The 13,388-nt window shown below is 38.9% G+C and overlaps 1 long non-coding RNA gene across 2 annotated transcripts in view; it reads right to left on the minus strand.

Moving 5' to 3' along the window:
* LOC118658868 overlaps positions 1–13,388 on the minus strand; it is a 110,445-nt gene that overhangs the window by 74,005 nt on the left and 23,052 nt on the right. For both annotated transcript variants that reach the window (XR_004968387.1, XR_004968388.1), the window contains exon 3: positions 7,270–7,346. This is a non-coding gene — a long non-coding RNA (uncharacterized LOC118658868). The remainder of the gene's footprint in view (positions 1–7,269; positions 7,347–13,388) is intronic.

The raw sequence follows: 13,388 nt of genomic DNA on the forward strand, positions 1-13,388 counted from the left end.
GGATTCTCAGGCAAGTGAGGGCAAAGGGAGCCAGTGAGGGGAGGTATAGTTTCAGAATCACCTGGAAGATTCATTCGAACTGCCTTACCCCTACAGTCTCTATCACCCCACATACACCACCCCAGGAGGAATCATTACAATTGAGAGCACACTGAACCTTTCAGATGCATTGGAGTGGAAAAAAAATCTTGAGTCACTAGAATCCAAAGCATTTTAACAAAACAGAACGATAGCCAGGTTGCTGGGTATGGAATCCTGTAGTAGCAGGTATGATTCTCATCCACAATTAAAGTGTGCAAAGAATATTAAATCTCTATTTTCTAGAAATCTACTATATTGGACTTGGTGCTCCAATCTCTCCATGCGCCTGAGAAAATAAAATCTCTGGCATTCTTGGAGCTGCCCCTAGCCCTTCAAGGTCACCTCAGGTGTCCAGCATATCCTGCAGTGTGAAGGTTATCTGTGGAGGTGAAGAACTCTGCTATTTGTCACAGGTTTCTACTAAGACTCCCATTGTCTTTGGTCCTAAGGGCTTTTCAGAACTGGTGGTACTTTATGCTTCCAAGTCATGCCTAAGATGGGACTCTCTTGTAAGGTGGCTTAGGGGTCCTGTCTGCCTAGATCCTGGGTTCTGTGGCATCCTCGCTGCTGTGGTCCAGGGCCTTCCTTCATACCCAGTCCTGGTGCAGGAAACTTTTTTTTAGTCTGGGAAAGGCTCTTTTCCCTCCTGCTATCCTCTTTGCTTCTTATAAACCCTTATGCCCTTCCATCTCTGCAAACCTTCTAAGTTCTAATAAATATCAATACAAGAATAAATTCTATGTTTTGTGTACTCACAATTGTAAACCCACTTTTGCCCCACCCTGTATTGCAGACAAACAACTACCTTAAAACCAAGAGAGAGACAAAGGCCTGCAGGGAGAAACAAGATTCAAGCATTTGCTTACCTGGGACAGATGTGGCTGAATCCCATAAAAGCTAATAAGAAGATTAAACTAAACATCTTTAAAGAATTGTTAAAGGCCAACTGTGGGATAGCACGAAAACATCAAGTCCCAGGGGCTTCAAACATAGGAGGGGTCACACCCCCTTGCAGGTTTTCCCTCTGAGAATTCCAGGTACTCACAGGGAAGACCAGGAAGAATCCCAAGAAAATGACCTGTAAGGTGGTAATGGGGGAAGAACAGCAGCCACTGTCCACCTCACCCTGAGACATCTCCTTTACGTCCCCCACCCAACAAAGCCTTAATCTGCAGAGGGAAGGAAACCAAAACTGTCCTCTAAGGGCACTGGTGGAAACTGACCGCAGCTAGGCCAGAAGAATGGGGGAAGGGTAAGTTCTCCCACTGGGGGAGGAACAAGAATACTGGCTAGGTCCAGCCCTATGCTGGAGAGGGGTGGGAACACTTCAGACTCAGGTTTCCAGTGTCTCTAAGACTGAGGCTTCCTGAGACCATAAGAGGCCAACCCTCACCTATCTCCTACCACCATGCTAACAAGAGTTGCAGTGGAATGTTGCTGAGAGAACAAGATTCAGACTCTGTCACGAGGTTAGCCCAAGTGAAGACCCAAAACCATGAGGGGAAATGAAATCAAAGTGTCACTAGAGGAATATGAAGCCTCTGGAGCACTGAAGGTAACCATAGCAACAATAAACTTCCAGTCCAATTTCTGACTAGATTAACATAAACTGTCACATTAAAGGCCTGGCAGAAGGAAAGGCATGCTCATATCTTGGCATAAAAAATATTTACTTAGTATCTATTTTCCTATACAATATGCTCTTCTTTCAACAGAAAAAACCACATGGCATACAAAAGGCAAGAAGAAAAATAGTCTGGAAAGACAAAGCAATCCTCAAAACTAGACTTGGACATATGTTGGGTTTCTCAGCCAGGGAATTTAAAATTACTATGATTAATATGTTAAAGGACCAAATGGAAAAGTAAACAATATGCAAACTCAGATAACTTCAGTACAGAAATAGAAACAGTAAGAGAATCAAATGATAATGCTAGAAATAAAAAACTTAGTAACAGCTATGAAGAATATCTTTGACAGGCTCATCAGTAAACTTGATGTAGTCAAAGAAGCAAGCAATAAAGTTGAATATAGGTCAATAATATTTACCCAAACTAAAAAACAAGGAGAAAAAAGAGTGAGGAAAAAAATAGAACAAAGTGTGGCACAATATCAAACAGTCTAACTTATGTGTAATTTAGAATCTCAGAAGGAGAAAAAAGAATAGACCAAAAAAATATTCAAGAAATAATGGCTGAAAATTTTCTAAATTAGTAGTTAACACCCAAGAAGCTCAAAGAACACCACGAAGAATTAAAAACAAAACAAAACAAAGCAAATAAAACAAGACAAAACAAAAAGTAAAGCACCAAGACATAACAATGACAAAGACAACATCTTAAAGGAAGCCAGCAGTGAAAACACATTACCTACAAAGGAACAATTACAGCAGATTACTTGTGAGAAACTTTAAAAAGAATGATATCTTCAATGTGCTGAAAGGGGAGAAACATCAATCGTGAATTCTACATCCAGAAAAATGTCCTTCTAATGTATAAAAACAGTAAGACTTTCTCAAACAAACAAAAATGTAGGGACCTACCTACAAACAGATAACCTACCTTATAAGAAATATTAAAGGAAATTCTTAAAGGTAGAATATGATATATGCCAGAAAACTGGATCTGCACCAAGAAATGAAGCATGTCAGAAATAAAATAAATGAAGGTCTTATAAAATTATTTTTGTCTTGTTTTAATTGCTCTAAAAATAACCGACTGTTTAAAGCAACAATATTAACAATGGATTGTGTGTTTACAGCATATATAATAGTATATAGTACATGTATAATAGTATGTGTATAATAGTATAATATATTTGAAAATAGGCTCAGATTTTATTTTTTTAATGTATATGGTAAACCCTAGGGCAATCATTTAAAAAGTTTTTAAATATTGAATTAAACCTAGACAAGGCATAAAAAGAGGTAAAAATAAATAAATAACAAATGAAATAAATAAAAAACAGTAAGATGATAGATTTTAATCCCATCACATTCATCTTTAATATGAATGGTCTAAACACACTGGTTAAAAGACAGATATGATCAGAACAACAACAATAACAACAAAAACAACCAACCAACATCCAAGAATATGCAATCTATGAGAAACCCATTTTTTTGTGTGTGAGAAACCCATTTTAAATATAAAGGCCTACTTAGGTTAAAAATAAAAGGATGAAGGAAGATATATTGTGTAAACACTAACAAAGAATTTACATTAATTTTAGACAAAGTAGACTTCATAATAGCAAATATTATCTGAGATAAAGAGGATATTATATTATGAAAAAGCAGTCAATTCTCCAAGAAAATATAACCATCTTAAATGTGTATGCTCCCAACGATAACTTCAAAATACACAAGACAAATACTGGTAGATCTTGCAGGAGAAATAGACAAACCTACAACTTTAGATGAAGACTTCAACACTCCTCTCTCAGAAAATGATAGAATGAGTAGGCAGAAAAGTCAGTAAGGATGTAGATGACCAGAGCAACACCATCAACCAACTTGTCCATGTGACGTACATAGAGCACTGAACCCAACCGCAGCAAAACACACATTCTTCTTGGGTGCACAGGGAGTATTCTCAGACATAAAACCCTTAACAACTTAAAAGAATAGAAAATATACAGAGTATATTCTCAAATCACATGGAATTATACCAGAAATTAACAACGGAAAGATATCTATCTGGTAAATCCCAAATATTTGGGAATTAAGTAATACATATCTAAATAATCCATGGGTCAAAGAGTAAGCCGTCAGAGAAATGCAAAAATATTTGGAACTAAATGAAAATAAAAATACAACGTATCAAAAATTTGTAGAATGCAGCCAAAGCATCTTTGGATGGAAATTTATAGCATTAGATGCTTATATGAGAAAAGATCTATAGAAAGACCTAAATTCAGTGATCTATTCCTTCACCTCAAGAAATTAAAGAGCAGTGAATTAAGTATAAAGTGAGCAGATGAAGGGAAATAATATAGAACTGAAATCAATGAAATGAAAAACAAAAAAAGTACATTAAATTAATTAACCCAAAAGATGATTTTTTTTTTACTAAGTCATAACATTGATAAGCCTCTGGTCAGGCTGACCAAGAAGAGAAAGACACAATTTACCAATATTTGGAATGAAAGATAGTACCTCATGACTGATCACATACGCATTAAAGCACAATAAGGAAATACTACAAACACCTCTATGTTCATAAATTCACCAACTTAGATAGAATGAACCATTTCCCCAAAATGCCCAAACCACTAAAACTTACTCAAATAAATTACTGGGGCAGTGTATATATGACTCTACGCATTTGTCAAACTCCATATAACTATACACTACAAAGGATGAACTTTACTGTATGCACATTAAAAACAAATTTATGAGGATGTCAGGGAGATTCCAATAGGAGATGCAGAACATAACTATTTGCTAAGTAGCAACTTTTAGGGAGTAACAAGAGTAGAGAAAAAACTCAGCAATAAATGTATGTCATCACTTCAAAAATGTTGGTGTCTAACTTCTTCGGTTTTGTACACTGGAATGGATGAATGCTACTGATTTAAGCTTCTGAAAAGCCAGGCCTGTGTTTGTCTCCCTCTGTAGGCCCAAGGGATACATAGCACAGCACTTCTCAAACTAGTGACTAATAAATACTGACCCCTTTTAACTCAAGGAGGAAAACCTTTTCTGGGTTATCAACCCATTATGTTGATGTCTTTAATCATTTTGCTTTAAGATGAGGTATAAAAATAAATATGTTTTTATGCTGATAATTCTTTACAGCTATAAAACCATAACAAAATTAAAACTCGGTAGTAAAACTGCAACCCCAACAAAGCTTAAACATTAAACTGATGAAAACAAATCACTGCTCACAATGTGGTTGGGTCTTTTGAGGTGGGCAGGTCTGACTGCTGTTGGGACTACTCAATGCTCCTGCCTTATTTTCTCTTCAAACAACTGCACAAACCTCATTTTTACAGTACACCTTGGCGTCATACAAGTTGGCTTGAAGGGGTCGGGAATCACGTCCCACATTAACACCATCCTAACTACTACTGTACCCTGTTATAATTTTCCCATTCCCATCAGCACCTGGCACGCAGTAAATAAAACTGAAGTCAGACTTGGTCCTTGTCCTCTGAGGAGCCTAAGTATGATGACATCATAGTGACAATGACACAATTTGTCTATGTTTGAGGGGAAGAGATTCTACTGGCGATTTTGAGAGAAGGCTCTGCTGTCCTGGTCCCCAGTCTTTGCCTGCTTTAGAGAATCTGACAAGAGGAAGGTGCAAACACCACCTCAGGTGGGATTTCAAAATCTCACTCCACTACACTGATCAGTTTTGAACTATTTGGAGCTCCCCAAGGTTACAGTGATGCCTTCCACTGTGCTTTCAACAGTGAAAAAAGAAATCACTGATAGATGAGCAGCACTCACATCATCAGTTTAAAGAGAAATTTTTAAAGCATCGTTTGACACCTGATTCTGTTGATTACCTGTGATTTGGAGACATTTGTGCCATAGCAATGAATAGTCAAGTGTTAACCTGAAGTAATTTTTGCTATATTTCAATGATGTGGCCAGTTTTTGCTCGAGTCTGTAAGATAGCAAGTCGGGGGCTGAACTAGAGCTGCATCAGAAAAAAAAAAAAGAGGCCTTCTGGCATATTTTTCTGGAGTGCTGATAATGGCTCCTTGTTGGGCTGCTCAACAGACAAGATAGTCAAAGATCTCCCTGCTCTCCTCCATGCCCTGCATGTGCCTCCAATGCTTGAGACACTGATACATATGTGGGTGGTGCAGCCAAATCCTGGCCACCACGCTAATCAGCTATTTTGTCCTCGGGGCAAATCACCAGTCCCTCTGCGTCTTCACTTTCTCACCAGTAAAATAAGGTAATAGCGACGAGGGTTAAATGAGAAGATGAAGGGAATGTCCTGACAGAAATACTAGGACAACATACTCTATAAATGCCAGCTGTTATTACTGTCACACTTAACACACTGGTTTGGAATTACTCGCCTCCTCTTTCTGCTTTCAACTCAACTTGTCTCTGAATTCTTGGAGGGCAGGGAACACCACTTCCTCCCCTCTGCTCATATCCTGGACACACAGCACTCAAAGTGTTTTGAACAGAAGAGAAGGAATAGAATTGGAAAACTGTTCAAGAGAGAGCAAAGAGATTGCAGCCAAGCAAAGGCACAAAGTTGAGTCCTTTTCACTTTGGAGTGGAGGACAGTTCTTATCTTTGTGCCACCTTAGAGTCAGCCTCTGTACACAACATATTTTCATCTCAGTTGCCACTTAATGAACCACTCCCCACAGGTACTTTGGGGTGGACAATGGTGGTGATTCTGTGACTATAGGTGGTTTTCTCTACTGCAAAATAGATCTGAATGCTAATAAGCAAACCAATATTTAAAAGCCTTACCTATGTGTGGAAATGTTTTTGATCTGGGTGTTGGATATACATCATATATCTATATACATAAAAGGCTAAGCAACCGTCCAACTGTCCAACTGGCCGCTAGGTATGATGTGCACTGACTACCAGGGGGCAGACGCTCAATGCAGGAGCTGCTGAGCTGCGGTGACTTGGCAGCAGCATTTCTTGGGTGACGCACCCTGGAACCAGAGAGGAGGGAGCCCGATCTCCGCAGGCCAGGCCGAGGGACCCCACCTGCCAGAGGGACCCTGCTCACTCTGCAGATGCCCTTCGAGCCCAGGTGCGGCTGGCCAGGGAGGGACCGTAGGAGGTTGGCTCAGGGCGTGTCCGGCCCATCTCGCCCACTCCCGCCCCGCTGGCCACCTTCTAATTAATTTCCTTTCAATGTGCATGAATCCATGCACCGGGCCTTTAGTATATCTATAATCTTTTCATTTGCACACTTTACTATATAATGTTATACCTCAAACCAAAATTTTGAAAAGCCCTTTGCCCATCAATAGCATTCAAGCTGATGTCTGTTTACAAAATCACCACTGCCACCTGGACAGTAATCCTTTCCTCGGTATCATGGCATATAACCAGGGGAAATCTGTCACTCACTTTGAATAGGCAAAATCAAGGCTTCAAAACACTTTTGTGAAAAGCATTTAAAATTAAAGTTCACATAATTGAACCACCAGAGGGCGCCAACACAGACAGAATAACAGGAACAGACTGACCTTAGTAAGCAAGAGGTGAAGCTTTTCAGACAGGGACTGCAGAGTTTCCACACAAGCAGGTATCAATTTCTTGGTTCCTAGGAGGGCATGTGAAAAGTTACTGAAGTCAGATTTTATTCATAGCTTTATTTTTCTCCTCAACAGTAGACGTGTTTTAATAATAAGAGACAATTGACTTTGGAGGTGTTAATAATAATAAATGACTAGTAAGGTTATGGGCACAAAAATAAGGATAAGCTCTCCTTTGAAAAACATGTTACAGATAAGGAAGAACCATCAAATATAGAAGTAAGTGCTGGCAATTTTTCTCCTTAATGCAAGAATTTAATTTCTAAACACAGTTTGTGCCCACTGGAGATTAATGAAAAAACAAACAAACAAAAAACAGTTCCCATTGCATTGATGTAGGGCCACCACTAGCATATATGCAAATTAGAAAAAGGTAGGCCTGGGGCGTGGCTTGGCCTGCACAGCATGGGGTGGATGTGAGGCCCCACTATCCCCCACCAGGATGGTTGGAATGTGGACTTTGGACCTGGACTGCTTGGGTATGAGTCCAGCTCTGGCTCTTCCTGACTGTGGGTGTTGGACAAACTATTTTGTCCATGTGTTTCTATTTCCTTATAGGATTATTAAGAGGAATAATGAGATTGTTATAGGTATAATACTTAGAATAGTGCTGAGCATAGAATAATCATCAATAAATGCTAGCTATCATTATTAACTACAAATAATAAAAGTAAAATTCTGCCATCACATCCCCCTTTGTAGCTAATGGGCTGAAGTAATACAATTTGCACAAATTTGTCAAAAATATCCAAATAGTTCCATGTGAAATTGTTCCTAAAGAAAGAGAACCTTCTATCCAGCAAAGGCATGCTTAGCCCCTCCTTTACAGATGCCAGTTTCTCTCCAGGAATCTACTGATTACACACACTTCAGATGTCATAATTGGTACTCAGAGCCCTTAGAGATGTTTCCTGGGCTATTGCTTAGAAAACGCTCTGAAAGCCCACAGCAAGCACTGGCTTCCAATGTGCTTCATTATTGCATTGGTATTTTGAGATCATGCCAAAGGGATTATGAGAATCCTGGTTAGTTTACTAATTCTCCTCATTTTGTACTTTCTTTGACTCTGTTACCCCCAACACCATTCATATGCACACATGCACACACACATTTATAACTCACATACCCATTTAAAAATGACAGATGATTTCTTACATAACCATATAAACCTTCGTGTTTATTCATTTGCATCTGTTTTAGGGAAGATTATATCACAATAAAGATTTGTATTCTTACCGTAACCTTCTTTCTAGCCTTATTAATTCTAGAAGACACCGTAGATATTATACCAGGTCCATTCTAGTCTTATTAATTTTATGATACATGGTAGACTAGTCTTATGTTAGTTTGCAATTGTAGCGCATGTCATGATTTAGGGTTCTTAATTCAATTCATTCATTCATATTATGGGGAGACAGGAAACCATTGATCATTTTTTTCCTGGTTGCATTTTCTTTTTTTTAATTTCTTGATTTGAGAGAGAAAGAAGAGAGACAGACATTGATGTCGTTTCGCTTATTATTTATGCCTTCATTGGTTGATTCTTGTATGTGTCCTAACCGGGGATTGAACCCACAACCTTGGCTTATCAGGATGATGCTCGAACCAACTGAGCTACCCAGCCAGGGCCTGGCTTGATTTTCTTAACCTTTTTTAAAAGTAAAGTGAAATTCATAAACTTGCAGTTAATCATTATGAAGTATACGACTTAGTGACATTTAATGTACTCCCAATGTGGTTAAACAGCCACCTCTCCCTAGTTTGAAACATTTCATCATCCCAGAAAAACACCCCATACACATTTAGTAATCATACTCTACATTCCCTCTCCCCCCAGCTCGCCTTCTGCCTCTGTGTACCTGCCTATTCTGAATTTACCATATTAAAAAAGATAATATAAAATGTGACTTTTTGTCTCTAACTTCTTTCACTTAAGAATGTTTTTGAGGTTCATCTAAATTGCAGCATGTACCCGTACTTTGTTCTTGTTTATTGTCGAACAATACCCCATTGGGTTATATATCACAATTTGTTTATCCATTCATCCATTGATGGGCACTTGGGTTGTTTCCACCTTTTGGCTTCTATGAATAATGCTGCTATAAACATTCATATACCAGTTTCTGTGTGGACCTTTGTTTTCATTTCTCTTGGGTAAATCTGTAGGCATGGAAATGCCGCATCATATAGTAAGTTTACGTTTAACTTTTTGAGGAACTGCCAAAATGGTTTTCATAGTAGCTGCATCATTGTACATTCCCACCAGCCATGTATAAAGGTTCTTTTTTTAAAAAAAAAAAAATATTTTATTGATTTTTTACAGAGAGGAAAGGAGAGAGATAGAGAGTTAGAAACATCGATGAGAGAGAAACATCGATCAGCTGCCTCCTGCACATCTCCCACTGGGGATGTGCCCGCAACCCAGGTACATGCCCTTGACCGGAATCGAACCTGGGACCTTTCAGTCCGCAGGCCGACGCTCTATCCACAGAGCCAAACCGGTTTCAGCAAAGGTTCTCATTTCTCCCTATCCTTGCCAACACTTTTCATTTTATTGTTTTTATTAAAGCAATGCTAGTGAGTGTGAAGTGGTATCCCACTGTAGTTTTGATTTGCATTTTCTTGTTTTAAAAAATATGTTTTTATTGATTTCAGAGAGGATGGGAGAGGGAGAGAGAGATAGAAACATCAATGATGAGAGAGAATCATTGATCGGCTGCCTTCTGCATGACCCACACTGGGGACCGAGCCCACAATCCGGATAGGGAATCAAATCATGACCTCCTGATTCATGGGTCGATGCTCAACCACTGACCCACACTGGCTGGGCAATTTGCATTTTCTTAATGACCAATAATTTTGAACATCTTTTCATGTGTTTATTGGCCATTTGTATATCTTCTTTGGAGAAATGTCTGGTCATGTTCTTTGCCCATTTTAAATATTGGGTTGTTTGTCTTTTTGTTGTTGAGTTGTAAGAATTCTTTATATATCCTGGATATTAAACCCTTTCATATATATGATTTGCAAATACTTTCTCCCATTCTGTATGTTGCCCTTTCACATTCTTGATAATGCCTTCGGTGCACAAATGCTTTTAATTTTTATGAAGTTCAATTTATCTATTTTTCTTTTGTTACTTATGCTTTTTATGTCAAATATAAGAATCCATTGCCAAATTTATGCCAATCCTCAAATTCATATACAACTGCAAGGGACCCCAAATAGTCAAACATTATTTTAAAAAGAAAAACAAAGTTGGAGTACTCACATTTTCTAATTTCAAAACTTATCAAAAAGCTGTATTGATCAAAACAGTGTCACACTGACATAAAGATAGACATATAGACCAATGAAATAGAATTGGGAGTCTAGAAATAAACACAAACATATATGGCCAATTGACTTTTGACAAGGATGCCAAGACCATTCAATTTTCTCTGTAACAAATGGTGTTGGGACAACTGAGTAAACCAAATGCAAAAGAATGGAGCTACAATACCCCTACCTCACTCCATATACAAAAATTAACTCAAAATGAATCAACAATTTAAATATAAGAGTTAAAACAATAAAACTATTAGAAAAAAACATAGGGGTAAATATTTACCATGAATAATTTAAATCCACAGATAATTCCCACTCTAGTAAAAAGTGAACATCATCTCCATCATAACTTTTGCCCAAAGACTATGGGGATGGTACCAATGATGACTGACTTCTGATTTATCTCTTTTCATTCCCCTATCGATTGGGATAGATACTTCATGATAAAAGTCCTTAAAGGTAATCAGAAAGAAGACAAAAAAGCAACTGCCTAGGCCCGTGGTCAGCAAACTGCGGCTCGCGAGCCACATGCGGTCCCTTGCCCCCTTGAGTGTGGCTCTTCCACAAAATACCAAGTGTGGGCATGCGTACAGTGCAATTGAAACTTCCTGGCCCATGTGCAGAAGTCGGTTTTCGGCCTGGGCGAGTCTATTTTGAAGAAGTACTATTAATATTTGGCTCTGTTGACTAATGAGTTTGCCGACCACTGATAGGCTAATCCTAGGCCAATTGGTTATGAGTAATAAAAAATAAAACCCAAATTCACAATTTAAACCAAAGGCACATTTCAGTTCCTAAATTCTTTTTCCAGATTAATTCTTCTCTTCCATCCCCTCTATTACCCCATAATTTTATTAAGAGTAGTTAACATAGTGGTTAATATAGTGGTTAAGAACACAGACCCTGGATCCAGAGAGCCTGGATTCCAATCCCAGCTCAACCACTTATTTAGCTGCTTGTCTTTTATTTCATCTCTCTCTATGCCTCAGCTCCCTCATATTTTAAATGAGAATATTAGTGCCTACCTCATGGAGTTTTTTTTCTAGCACACAGTAAGCACTATGTGCTATTATTTCTAGGACTGACAGATGATAGATTAGGCAAGAGATGTATTTCTATGCTTCCTAAAGTACTGGTCCATGATTATATATACAATTGCTAAAACAAAACAAAACAAAAAACACACACAAAAAAAAACTCATATGATGGCCATGATCACATGCCTTGTTAACCTCCAACTACAGGGAGTGTAATTGACCAGGGGCCCCAGCTGCTGTGATCTGAAATCCATGTTTGCACAGAGGCCTCCCTTCCCACCAGCTGCTCCTAGCCAGTAACTAAGCATTGCAAGAATGCTAAGGAAGGCCATTCCTGGGAGGCACAGGACTCCTCTATGGTCAACTCTGGCTCGAGTACTCTTTGACAACCTTGTAAAAACTTCCTTAGTCTGAAGGACAAGCTAGACCTTCCACCCTGTTGTGTCTTTGCTCTGGGTTAGTCTTACATCATGGTCTGAGGCTTTCCTAGCCTTTCCTGACTCCCTCCCTATTTCTTCTCGTGCTTTTAATCCCATCTTAGTGTCTGATTCTTAGAGGACTTGGACTAACACAGTCTGGCATTCAAAGCTCTCTTAGATATTGCTGTAGCTCTCTTAGATACGGCCTTAACCTATATTCCACCTTGGTGCCCAACCGTGCCTAATGCTTTTCCAACTCTGAGCCTTTGCCCATGCCCCTTCACTGAGACAGCACTCACCACCTGACCATGTATGCCTGTTGGATCCCATTTGTCACTGACTATGCATCTCATGTGTCACCTTCTCTCAGCCTTCCAAGACCTGCCAGCCAGGTATACTCTTTCCCTTCTGTAAATCTCCGGGACTCATACCTTTGAGCTTTGTTATAAGCTTATTAACAGCAATAGCTATCTCTTACTTTGAACTCTCCAAAGTCCCCAGCTTGTATAGAACAAACACTCAATATCTGTAGAATGTAATTGGAAAATTAGGAGGAATTCTATTCTAGTGAATTTAATTTGTAACATTCAGAATTTCTAATAGCTCACATCCATTTGGCTTGATGTAACAACAGTGAACTTGAGTGAATAAAAATATCCTATGTATCAAAGCACTTAGGGCAGAATGTAGCATGTAGTAACTCAATTTTAATTTTTGCTTAAATTTCATCATCAAATTTGGCTGTTTTTTCCCTGAAAAGAGGAATTATATGAAATTCTCAAATAGTTTTGGGTTTGTCTGCATATATGAATGTGGACCAGGGGACCAAGAAACAGTTGTAAAAGAATGCCACCTCCTCTGACAAAGGGCCCTCACCCTAAAGGCTGGCAAGGCCAACGTTCTGCCCCTTGGGCTCCTCCAGAAATAGGAAAGGGAGGCCCTGTCATTTTAATGAACTTTCACAGGGTAAGGAATATATACAGTAATAGGAGAGGGCACTGATGAGCTCAATCCATGGAGAATCTTATTTCCTCACACATGACTGACCATCTGTAGTTCTTACTGTGGTTGATATTTATCATGTGCCTGTTATTCACTTTTAATCTTTACCACAGACCTATCCTGGTATAGGATAGGAAACTGAGGCTCTGTGAGCAAGTCATGCTGCTAGGTCACTGACCAAAACCTTGTTTCTTGTAGGTGCCTAAAAGATATGCTAATCATATGAAGTTCCATTTCTTCCCCCAACCTCATCCCGGTGCTCTTT

The sequence above is a fragment of the Myotis myotis genome, unplaced genomic scaffold, assembly GCF_014108235.1.
Source record: "Myotis myotis isolate mMyoMyo1 unplaced genomic scaffold, mMyoMyo1.p scaffold_m19_p_6, whole genome shotgun sequence".
Classification (NCBI taxonomy): Eukaryota; Metazoa; Chordata; class Mammalia; order Chiroptera; family Vespertilionidae; genus Myotis; species Myotis myotis.